The 13510-nt window shown below is 32.1% G+C and overlaps 1 protein-coding gene across 1 annotated transcript in view; it reads right to left on the bottom strand.

Annotated features, from left to right (window-relative positions):
* Window positions 1-13510, bottom strand: part of ADGRL2 (adhesion G protein-coupled receptor L2) — a 599014-nt gene that overhangs the window by 199276 nt on the left and 386228 nt on the right. Inside the window, exon 5 of the mRNA XM_019754311.3 lies at window positions 10785-10826. The gene's annotated coding sequence lies outside the window, so the exon portion shown is untranslated. The remainder of the gene's footprint in view (window positions 1-10784; window positions 10827-13510) is intronic.

Genomic DNA, 13510 nt, shown 5'->3' with positions numbered 1-13510 from the left:
AGAGAAAGCAAAGCATCTTTACTTGTTTAAGTTTCTCCCTGCTGGTTCATTCATATTTCTGCTCACATGTCACCTCTTCAGAGAGGACCCTAACCAGCCTTTCTAAAATAATATTCTCGGATATTCTCTGACCCTTAAACTTTTTATTCTCCCAATCACTGACTGCTATTATTTTACATGCCTAAGTGTTTCTTTCGTCTATATTGGGTTATAAGATCTATGAGTGCAGGGAATTTGACTTGTTTGCTTTTGTGTCTCCAGCACTTGTATGTACCAAGTACTACTCAATGAATATTTGTTGAATGAATGAATGAAGTCAAGACCATTAGACATTGCCTAAAAATTGAAAGCCCAAATATGTAATGTGATTAAAATATAGATAATAGTTACTGAGGACCTAGTAGGTGTCATGCAGTAAGCATTTATATGCATTCACTCGTTTTCTCATCATAGCAACCCTATAAAACATGTTATTAGTATCCGGTTGAATCACTTGTCCCAGATCAGACAACTAGAGAAGTGTAGAGCTAGGATTTGAGTTAAGTCCAGTCTGAGCATTTCACCTGTGTGCTCTACTGGGAGGAACTCACAGGCTTACCTTCCAGTATGTCTCTTGACCTCTATGAATTACTACCAAGTGGGATTATGAAGTATTTCGATGACTACCTTTGAGAAACGGAGGAGAGGGAATAAGAGAAGACTACTTTATGTTCAAAAAATGACAGCATCGGCAAAGTTCAGATCCATGAAAGTGGTGTCACCTGGAGGGAAATACTATAGCCTAAACTATATTTGTAAAAGACTATTTGGTGAACATTTTAAAAAAGTGGTTATTAGGAAAAAGTATAAAATCAATAAGAATAAGTTATTCAGCTCCACCTCATGGATTCTTTTCTGTACAGTTAATAAACCAGTATATCAAGGCAACAGATATGATATCAGGATTATATGAAGTCATTTAATAAGATCTTTCTTTATATCCTTGTGGACCAGACTGAGAGATATAGGTTTAGCAATGGTACTATTAAAAATGTGTTTTCATAACAGGCTGAATGACTGTACCCAATGGCCATTTTAATGATTCTGTGTTAGCCTGGAGGAAGGTTTTTCAAGTGGTACACCACAGTCCTTCGCCTTGTGTGATGTGAACATATTTATCAATGACTGAGATAAATCTATAAGAATGCATGCCTGTCAAATATCAGTTACGTGCCATACGGAAGATGAGTAAACAGCAGGTTGGTGCAAAAGTAATTGCGGTTTTCGCAGTTATTTTTAACCTTCTAAACTGCAATTACTTTTGCATCAACCTAACACATTGGATTATATAAGACCAGGATCTAAAAGTTCTTAACAACTAAAAGATGGACAAATCTAACAATATATACTTTGGCTGGAATAATTGTGAGATCCTGCCTTGGAGCCCAAATACTACCAACTGCTTAGATTTGATTTGAGGGATGTGAGACTTAGCAACAGTACTCATGGAAAAAAGGCATAGCTTTACTTGGCAGTGAATCAGGGGTATAATATGGTTACAAGAAGGAGAAGGAGGGGGAAGAAGAGGAGGAGGAGAAGGAGAGGAAGAAGAAAAAAGAAGAGGCAGAGACAGGAGTAGGAGAAAACAGAGCAGGTGAAGAAGAGGAGGAGGAGAAGGAGAAGTGGGAGACGGAGAATGAAAGAGGGGTGGAGAGGGTGGGAGAGGGAAATGGAAAATAAACAAAAGTAATTTAGGCTGCATTAATCATTTTAGGATTGCATAGCATAATAGAGGACAGAATCTGACTCTATTTCCAGTTGTTCAGGTTACCATATTCAGTTCTGAGAGCAACATTTCTTAAGGAAGATATGAATGAAAAGGTTATAAAACTTTCAGTATTGAGCAGCCTGCAAGGGAAAACAACTTAAAACCGTCTCATATGAGAAAAGGCTGAAAGAATTGAGGCACTCTTAGCCTCAAAGTTGTTATATATTTGATTGCTATGTCAGAATAGTATAAAAATAATAACAATTTTAATTAATCAGCATTTCCTATTTGCTAGCAAGGTATGAAACATTTTATATTAATGCTAGTCACAACTGCAAGAAGTGGTTTCCAGTTACAGATTAGAAAATTGAGGCGGAAAGAGATTAAGTAACATGTCCAAGGCAATAAAAGCTGGCAAGTGATAATGCTTGACTTTGAACTCAGGTCTGTCTTTTGTCAGTGTCTGCCTACACATCCTCTACAGCACATTTACCGTACCAGAAGGAAGCTAAATTATGTATGTGTGTGTATGTGTACATATGTGATAATAAATTATGTAAAATAATAGTGAATCAAAACTATTTACAGTAAAATGTCTAGAAATAGATATATCAAAATTTTAACTGTGGTTGTCTTGGGTACTGGGGATATGGCTAGTTTCTTCTTTTTCCTACTTCTTTTAATTTTCCAAATCTTCTTTACTAAGCCTATCCTAATTTCATAAAAGTCTCACCTATATGTTTTGTATTAAAAACTATGTGGAAGAGGGACTAGGTTTAATTCCAAATAGCCCAAAGAAGCTAAATTAAGATGCTGCAAGGTATAATAAGGCATATTTTCAGTTTAAAAACAGAATCACTTGTATGTAGTCAGAATTTTTCAAAGATGAAATATTTTGATAGAAGAAATAGTGAGCTTTCTGTTCCTGGAGATGCTAACAAAGTTTGGAATTACTAAAACTTTGTTGTTGTATGTGGTCAAAATTATAACCAAAGGATCCATGATGTTAGAAAATGTGAGCTGGGAAGAAATAAACCAAAGACTAGAGTTAGTTGGTTAGTATATCATTTCATACTGAGCCCTTTCAGTCTGCTGAAGAGGCTTTATTTTGTAAGTACTTTTAGTAAAATGTTTTGTGTAATGAATACATGAATGTATACGTTTAGAACAGGAAGAGTAGACCATGGATAATACTTAGTTTTTGTAACAACCTTTTTACAAAGTATCATGGATAGCAAAGACTGTACTGATAGAGGTCATGCACATTTGTTTATTCGAGTTTCAGGGTACTACTGGCTGTTGACATCTGAGCACAGAATAACTGGTCCCTCCAGGAAGTAGCATTTGGGCATGACTTCTACTCACACGCTCTGCCTCTCTGCTTCCATCCTGTAAGTATCCCGTATATTTTTTTAAACTGGGACTTCTATTAACAAAACTGAAAACTCCACAAAAACAGGAATCATGCCATATTTTAATCTCCCTATATTATATACTTGATATAATAGACAAAAACCAAATATTTATTGAATTAATCAGTTTGGCAGGTATATTCAGCAAGTTTTTTGTTTGTTATCTAAGTATGGTTGGAGAGTGCATTTGATTTCAACAGACCAACAACAGTTTATCTCTAAGGATTGTCATTATTTGCTATTTTTTTCTAGAGTTATGTTTCCTATCTACCAATAGATACAAAGACTCACTGCTTCAGCCTTGAAGATATTTTTTAATAAGATATTTTAAAGTAAGAAAAGCAATATGATTTTTCTTTTCAGGGTATTAGGTTGTCAATTTTTGCCAAATGTTAGGTACATAAGTTAAGTTTATAATATGAATGATTATAGTAGAATTTGAGATGTTACTTCCTCCTTTACCAAGGTGAACTCTAAACCCACTTTCACTTGTGGTCCTACCACACACTTTGTATCAATATGGATAAGGCCAGGCCACAAAATAACTACAAGAGAAGTAAATGTTTCTGCCAGTTCTTTCACATAGTTAGAGGCAATAGTGAACAAACTAGATAGGCTTCATTTATTTTTACTGTTATACGTATTAAAGTATCTTTATGGCATTTTTGTAGCTTCTCAGAAGGCAGTCATACTGTAACCCACAATAAATAGGGACCTTTAACAAGAAAATTCTTGAAAGACATTGTTAAAGTAAAAGAATTACCATTTTACTTCAAAAAAGTATAATTAGATTTATTATTCATAAAGCAATACTATTATTATTCATAATAGAAGGCACAGTAAGAAATAGTGAACAAGTAAGAAGTAAGAAGTTTTGGGTAAGCTGTCACATGACCGCTAATAAAAAGATGGGCAAATACAAGTAACAGATGTCCATTATTCATAAGGTCATCTTAGGAACATATTAAAAATACCAATTCTAGCCCACATGCTTATAGATTCTGATTCAATAAATATGGTCTGAGGCCTGAAAATCTGAAATTAAAAAAATGCCACCCCAAATTCTGATGCACAGCCAGATTTAGGAACCAGAGGACTCTTTTATCTTTGTGTTTTTCAAAATCTTAAAAGTAATCAATCTGTTGATCAATTAATAATGCTTTAATATTACTATTATCTGACCTAAAAATTGGCATCTGATATATGATATATATTGGGTATAAGAAGAGGATACAGAGCAGACTTTTCTTCAACAAATTCACAATTGTCTGGGTTTGCTAGCATGACTATGAATGCTTTGTTTAGAATGATGAGAAGCTAATGCTATTGGAATATTTCAAGTAAGAAAAGCAAAGCCTCAACTAAGGTAGTAATAGTGGGAACAGAGAGTAGAGCAGATATTTGAAAAACATTTTATGTGTAGATTTGACAGACAGGGCTGTTTCCTCTGAGAATTCTTTTCCTGGCTTGTAGATGGCCATCTCTACCCCATGTCTTCACATGGTCTTCCTCTATGTGTGCCTGTCTTAATCTCTTGTTATAAAGACACCAGTCATACTGGATTAGGGCTCACCCCAAATGACCTCATTTAATCTTAATAACTTCTTTAAAAACTATCAGCAATTACAATTGTATTCTGAGGTACTGGGGTTTGGACTTTTTAACACATGAATTTTTTGGGGGACACAATTCAACCCGTAACACCTAACTAGTAAATAAATTAAAATGGACCAACCAGGTGCTAAACATAGCATACAATGCTCCATAATAGTTACATTTTGTCTTAAATTTCAGCCGCTTTCCCGTCCATTCAGGCTATGCAAAATCTCCAGTAGAAAGTAGTGGGAAAATAATACAACATCCAGGAAGGGCTTCTTCATAGAATCCCTCTAAGTACCAGAAGCTTAACTGTCAGAATACTAGTGGTCCTAAACTTTGTCATAAGGAATGAGCTTAGGTACGCCTTCTTACTTTGACCTGCCTCAGGAATACATCAGACACATTCTGGTCAAGGCAGGACTTTGAAAGAGCTCACTCAGGAACTCTTTGCAATTCCCTTCCCTTGTGGTGGAAAAGGTATTAAAATTATTATTCATCCATTGCCTTCTAGAACTATCGGCATGCAGGGAGACCATCTCAGAATTTAATTTTCTTTAAAGAAGTGTAGTTATCAGGACCATTTTGGTTGCAAGTTACAGAAAGCTTCAGCAAAGGCAATTTACTGGTTCATGGACCCCTAGAAAATTTAATAACTGGAATTAAGTTTGGAATCAGCCTTCCTTGGGACCCATCAACCAATAAATTCTTACTTTGCCTAAGAGTCTGTTCTGTAATTCTGGTTTAAAAATTATTAGGACAGATTATGATAGAAACTCTGAGGATTTTTTTTATTTAATATTCACAAAATTGATATAAAATATTGAAAATATCTGACAATATTAAGTGCTAACAAGAATGAAGCACTATTGGAATATTTATCTTTACATTACTGATAAGGGTCTAAAACTGATATATTTGTATAACAGTTAGGAATTATCTAATAAATTTGAAATTTTCCATACTTCATGACCCAGCAATTCATTTTAAAGCACATATTCTAGAGCATTTTCTCAGCCAAGCACTATTGCCATTTTAGCTTTGGTAATTTTGTTATGGGGGCTGTCCTATGCCTTATAGGATATTTAGAATATTGCTGGCCTCTACCTACTAGAAACCAGTAGCACCCCCCAAATTATGACAACCAAAAGTGTTCCCACGCATTGCCAAAAATCCTCGGGGGGCAAAATCATTCTAGGTTAAGAACCACTTGCCCTAGAGAAATTTTCATACATATCCACTTATACATGTTCAAAATGTTCATAGCAGCATGGTATATAATAGTAAAAAACATAAACAAAATACTGGAAGCAACCCAAATAACCAACAATGATGAAGAAGACAAATTATGTCATAGAATGGAATACGATACAATAATATAAGCTAATGAATTATAGTTATGTGCTGCAAAAGGTTGAATTCCAGAACTTAATGTGGAATGGAAAAGTCACAAATATGTATTTTTTTTCTTACATATTATTGCAAACATATAAACCAAACAATAACATGTTTAGAGAGCCAAATAAATGAGATAAAATTATAAGAAAAGGCAAGGGATAGAGAAAATTTAAGGTACTGTTTAGCTCTGGTTGAAGAAGAGAGTTAAGGAATTTCAGAAGAGTACACAGCTTGAAAGGTCACATGGAACTCAGATATTTATGGTTTGTTCTTATTGTGTATTAGAAATTTTATTTTTGAGCCACCAAATATTTAAAAAAAATTTTAAAGCATGCATGTTAACCTTATAAACTTTATAAAACAATTCACCAACACACCAGAAATGTCTTTTTATATAAGTCATCATTTTCCTTTTTATATTTGAATTGGTATAAAATAGCCAACTTTGGTTATTGCTTAGGAAAGTTTGGAGGTTAAAACAAAACGGATTAACCGCTCATCAAGACAGACATCATGTCTTCAAAGCAATGGCCACTCACAGATAACAACATATTTAACTAACTGCTTTAAAAGCAGGGCTGTTTTTTTCTTTTTTTTTTTTAAACAGGATAATCTAGTGGCAGTAATCAGTGCAGGGAGTGAACTCCCTCTTGCAAAAAGCCCATCAATTGTTTTTTGCTAATTAAGATGAATATTATTCCTGTGAAATGAACCAAAAAGTTTGTTTGAAACGGGAAATCCCAAAAGAGATTTATAATCTACAGGAATAATTGCATGCAAGTTTAATTGAAGGAAAAGGAGAAGACTGTTTTTATCTTGGCTTTTTCAAAATCTTGAAAGTAATCAATCTGTTGGCCAATTAATAATGCTTTAATATTACTATTATCTGACCTAAAATTTGGCATTCGATATATTAATATTAGAAAATATTGTGGAATTTTAAAAGATAAAATGGCAAAATAACTATTGGTTGTAATTAGCTCCAACATGGAATTTTTGTCCTTAATGAAATAAACACATTTTTTATTAATGTTCTCAGAAATAAAATATATTGTTGATTGAAGACTAGAAGACTCTTCACAGAAATTTGCATTCAATTTTTGTTCATTAAGTATAGCCAGAATTGGGAATGAGAGGGAAGACCTATTTTGTTGAAATTCAGATTAATTACATTGAAAAATTTGCTTTATTTAAATAATTGGCATTTTTGTCTAATCTATTAAAAAAATTTGGTAGTGCTGAAGATTTATTCTGTTTTAAAGTTCAGTTTTAATAGCCACATGTCAACAAAATATATACATACATTTCAATTCAGTTTACATAGTAATTCAGAGTATTGGCTGTTTGCTTAAATTTGCACACTTACAAATTAGAAACAAAATAGTTTCAATGAACAGATGTTTTATTTATCCAATAATTTGTTACATTGGCCTTGCTCTTAGTTATGGACTAGAGGTTAATTTTATTTTCTTTCTAAAATGTCATGATATGTTAGTTTTACTAAAGATGGTATAGAGCGGATGCAAAAAATAATGAATTAAAATTCTTGATTATATCACATTAGCATCTTGGCAGCATAAAGCTATTAGAAATATACATTTCCATACACAAATAGGTGAATTTGGCTCCTCACTCTCCAGAAAAGGCTGATGCTAGATTTTTTTCTCACACACTATTTACAATGTTATCTCATTCAAAGCAAATGAGAAAATTCAGGTTAAATTTTTAGGTACATTTAAAAAATAATAATAGAGAAAGAGGGCAGCGGTCCGGTGGCTCAGGATGTTGGAGCTCCGTGCTCCTAATGCCGAAGGCTGGCGGTTCGATTCCCACATGGGCCAGTGGGCTCTCAACCACAAGGCTGCCAGTTTAACTCCTTGACTCCCGCAAAGGATGGTGGGCTGTGCCCCCTGCAACTAAGATTGAACACGGCACCTTGAACTGAGCTGCCACTGAGCTCCCGATGGCTCAGTTGGTTGGAGCGCATCCTCTCAACCACAAGGTTGCCAATTCGACTCCCGCAAGGGATGGGGCTGCTCCCCCTACAACTAACAACAGCAACTGGACTTGGAGCTGAGCTGCACCCTCCACAACTAAGATTGAAAGAACAACAGCGTGACTTGGAAAAAGTCCTGGAAGTACACACTGTTCCCCAATAAAGTTCTGTTCCCCTTCCCCAATAAATTCTTTAAAAAAAATAAAAAATAATAGGGAAAGAATATTATCAAAACACACAATATATAATCCCTCATTTACACAATATCATTTGTATGAGACTTTCAATGTAAGTGAATTTTGCAAATTAATGAAGTTTACCCTTTTAATCATTAAAACCTTTTTCATGCTAACAACTCTAAATCTCAAAATATTATTTTATGCTCTGTATAGTAAGTTAAAGGATATATAATTTTATTGCAAAATTCAAGAAAAGGCTAGAAAGGTATTTAGATTTTATCAAAAATCTTCTAGTATAACTCCCTGATTTAACAGATCAGGAATTTTAAGCCCATGTATATGAAATATCTTACTCAAAATCATACAACTAGTCTTTAGTCCCTAATTCTTACTCCTGGTGACAGTGTGCAAACAGCCTCTAATTTTTCAATGCATTCTTCTCTTGTCCCTCTAAGCTTTTATAGCATCCTTTTTAGTTTGTCAGCTGGACTATCAGAAGACCAATTCTGGAAGTGAGGATTTGGGAAGCATTAATGTGAACAGTATTAGGTACTTGCTAGAGTACCGTTTTTTCCACCTAAATTTCTTCTAAAATTATTGGCTTATTTCCAGATAAAATTGCTGGACACACAAGATATAAATACAAATTATACTTTTATGCTAAATTTTCACCCTGTAATAAATTACTCTTGAGAAGAAATCTTTAATCTCAAAAATATTATATTAGTTGCTGTATGTTTATTATTAATATTTGGTTTCTTAATATTATTTAATGATTTATTAACATTATTCAGGTTAAAAGCAAATCTTGCACTAACATTTCTTTATACTTGCACATTAAAGTTACAAAGATGACAACTGATTGTAGATTATAGATTAAACTACCCATATTCCTAGCTTTTAGATCAAAGTTTTCTGTTGTTATCGAGTAGTTTGATCTACTAACTTAAAGTGTGAGTTTATTTTAAAGGTGTTACCCTCATGTTTTAGCCTTTTTCTAGCTAGACCTTTTCTTCTGAAAAAAGTTCATAAAATTCCAAATTCATATATACTAAAAACCAATGTGAAGTTGCAGATCTTTTCATTTTAATTTTTAAATGTTCATTTTTTCACATGCATGCCTGAATTCTAGCAGTGCTTTTGTATTAAAATAAAATTAATAAAAGTAATAGCTTTACCATCACTTCAAATATTTCATTTTTTATACAATTAATCTTCATTTTATATTTTTAGTTCCTTCTGGGATTAAGTGGAAGCTTTCTTTTTTTAATTGTATAAGATCGTTTTGATTATGTAACTGGCACAAAGAGGTTATTTCCTTAATTTTGTATATACATATTTCATTAATAATAAATATACTGCTTTGAATAGCCTATTACTCAAAAACTCCTTTTGTTTTGATTATAAGAATAATACATATTTACTATAGGAAATCGAGGAAGTGAAGAAGGAATGAAGACTATTAAACTATCCATATTCCTACTGTTTTGTGTGTTTTTTGTGAAACTACTTTCTAAACCTATAATATGGTCCCAATTCTCTTTCCCCGTGATACAGAAGAACACACACATATAACATATAATGTCTGTATTTTGTGCCCCACTTTTTCACTTAACATAGCACTTTTTAATGATTGGTTTAGTTCAAAGTGTTTTTGTTTGTGTGTTTGTTTGTTTTTTCCTATAGTAAGAAATTTCTTATTTTTATATAAAATACCCAAGAATCACTGGGGGGATAAAAAACTTCATAGAGGACGGTAATAATTTGCTGAGAAATATCATTTTACATTGACTTTTCCCATTCAATAAGATTAATTTTTATTCGAATTGTAAAGAAGTTATGATTAAAGGCTAAAACTAAATATTACACTTTTAAGTCATAAAATCATATAGATAACAAAACTGTGTTTAAACAAAATCATACACTAGCTAGCTTGCCTAGAAGTTATAATATAGGTTCTTAGAAAACAAATATTTTTAAAATCACAGATACTGAAAAGCCCTCGTCAAAAATAAATTACCTATAATCAGTTTTTATGTAACTAAAAATTCTAAAGGATTCTTACTCATTCACTCTCAATATGTATAACAGACATGCTCTTTCTTTCTGATCATAAAATGTAAACTGCATTTGTTTCTGTATCTGTGTATCTTTGTGTATTTTAAAATGAATCATCCTAGAAAACAAAATGTTGAATACACTATGTTCAACTGCAATCCACTATAGAAAGCAAGACCTTACATTCCTTCTGAAGGAGCTCTAGCATATTTGGTGAGAAGTTGGAAATGCTTACAGAATTTGAATGTAACATCCATTTATTTTAAGGGTATAAACTACTTTGTAATTATCAGATCATTCAACACATTTAACAAATGATACTCCATTTCTATTATAACAATTCACTATTTCTCATTTGTTTTCAGTACTATCAAATATAGAAAGAACTCTTTACTTACCATTCTGTGAGAGATGAAATTTATCATTGTGCCATAAATACCCTAGAAAGCAAAGAGAATATTATTTATTATACTTCCATCCACAGGGATCCTAACTGCCAAATGTAATGCATCAGCAGCAGAAGAAAAAATGAAGAAAATCCATTGCAGAAAATACAAATTAATGTTGTAAGAACTCTTGAATGGGTATTACATGCTTTTGGACAGAGCTACCTTAGAATTAAGCAATTGTTATGATAAATACTTTCAAAGTCAAGGTAAAAAACATTTTATTTTCCACAAAACAAATATGATAGGACTGAGAGAATATTGTGAATAGAATTTTTCCCCTTCTACCTTTTAGCACTGTTGCATTTCACATTGATGCAGATAGAAGAGCTATACAGTACCTAAAACTCAAAGGGAAAATTGAGTCTACTTTCCTAAAATCAACATTAATGAACACTTACATCCATTTATATGTAAATAAATTTCCTGTTTGGAATTTTATACTTAAAATCTGATGTAGAAGCTGAGAAACAAAATTAGGAGTCCAAGCTTCCAGTCTACACTAAATAAATAATAATAAGGAAACATTCACTTTCTTACTATTTTCTGTTAATTCAAAACAAGGCATTAATTGCATCACATGGTAAGAATTAGAACAAAATTGTATTTTCAAATGGTATTTATTATTATTCAATTTCTAATTTTTAAAAGATTTTTAATTAACATTTACTTTCACATTTAATAATTAGAACAAAATAAGCTCAATAATTCTAATATAAAGGAATGTGTAAGGGTATAAGAAAATGTGCTTTGCTTATATTCTGATAATTCATGTTATGTATTGGTCATTTTCTCTTCCTTTATTTTTTTTTAGGTGCCATAAACGTAATTTAGAGAAAAAATCCTAAGTTCATCTCCCTCTGCCAAAATTAGATGATGGCTAAGGAAATTTTCATAGGTAACATATGCAGAAAAGGGATTTGCTTGAATTTCTGGATGATGACATTTTGATCCTTTGATATTATTTTCAAGTGATTTTGAATAAAAATTGTAATGTATTAATGTAATTTCAAATCATTATTTCTGAGAAAGATAATGCTTCTGTAAATGAAAACTAGATTAAATTTTAAGCGACAAATATTGTTCACAAATTTACTGACTTTTTGCTGGAGAATAAAACTAAGATTTTAAGTGTATCCTACTCAGATTTTCAAATAGAAAATATCTTAATTTTCAGACATTTTACTCTTAAAGAAACATTTGGATAGTAAATATGGAAGTTTGAAGTTCTGTAACAATTTAGGAATTTTCCCCATGATTGCAATTTCTTTAAGGGAATTATTTTTTTTCATATTTAATCATAAATAATAATTTACTTCATAATTTGTACTTATTGATTTTTAATGAAAGATTTTTATGGAAAAAATTTAAACTTAGAAATACTTATTGTATGTGGTTTTTATTCCTAAAGAATTATTAATAAAACTTTTACTATTACAACTCATGTTTATAATTTCTAAACTGCTGAAAAATATTATCAAAGTATTTTTAAGCACCAGCTCCTGAAGAGGGCAGTACGTTCTAGATATTACTGAATTCCAAGCTCAAATATGACAGCTTTGGTTTTAGTATGCTTTTTTATAAGAAGTAGAGGGAAAAAAAATTGGATATTTTTTATAGATGTCTGCTCCTATGATACAATAAACGAGCAGAAATTCTAGGCAACTGCAGACCAAGGTCAAAACTGTATTTGATTATTAAAATAGAATATTTAAATTATACACCTAAAGCAATGTATTTAGAAAGGGTACAACAAAATATTAGTAAGACTTTCCATGAGGAATGTTTTTATCTTAATACTGTAGATAACTTTTATTATTGGCAGTGCATTGACTCAAAACTATTAAAGGGGTTAGATTTAATTATCTCACTTCTTGCACATTTCATCTCAATTGCTATGGCAACATTCAGTTGCCTCAGCAGCAATGCACACTTTAATCAGATATTTCCTCCTCATTTTTCTATGAGCCAAAATGTATAGTCAAATTTACAACCAAGTCTGATGAATCTGATAATGCTTCTTACAATTTAATGGGCAACTTGCCTCCACCCACACATATAAATATTTTCAGAGAGGCTTGTAACTATTGGACAAGTATTAGACTTGATAAGAATATGCGTTTGGATGTTCCTACTTCATTGATTTTTTTTCCTTTTGCTATTTCTGTCACCATTCCTCTAACAGAAAGTTTTTGTTTGTTTGTTTGTTTGTTTGTTTTTTACCAATTCAAAATGCACTCCAAGTCACTACCATGGGTCATCTAACTTCAACAGGAGAGCTGATGAGTAAAGAAAACAACCTTCAACATTCAAATATCAACTGTTAACAAGCCTATTGAATTATTTACATTTTATCTGAACATACTTTGGATTGGCACATCAAAGAGGCTTTTTCTATTTCTTGAAATTGGGTAAAAGAAAGAATGATGATAATTGAAGACAGGGCAAAACCTGATATAGGAGGAAAACTAGAGTATCAAACTTAAACTGAGGGCCAAGCATGAAGAAAATTTGGTCAAGCTTCAGTAATACAACTTTAATGAGAAGTTAAAGAATGATGTATTAAATTGTTGATGTAGCTTTGGTGAGTAGTAACCATCTACATTGTTGGAAAAATTATCGCTTTAGCTTTGCAAAAGACTAGAGAAACTTGTGGGCACATAAGGAATATTGAAACT

Source organism: Rhinolophus sinicus, chromosome 14, assembly GCF_057876585.1.
Source record: "Rhinolophus sinicus isolate RSI-liver-muscle chromosome 14, RSI-T2T, whole genome shotgun sequence".
Taxonomy (NCBI): domain Eukaryota; kingdom Metazoa; phylum Chordata; class Mammalia; order Chiroptera; family Rhinolophidae; genus Rhinolophus; species Rhinolophus sinicus.
Note: the sequence above shows the minus strand (reverse complement) of the source record. Positions and strands in the feature narration are given on the sequence as shown.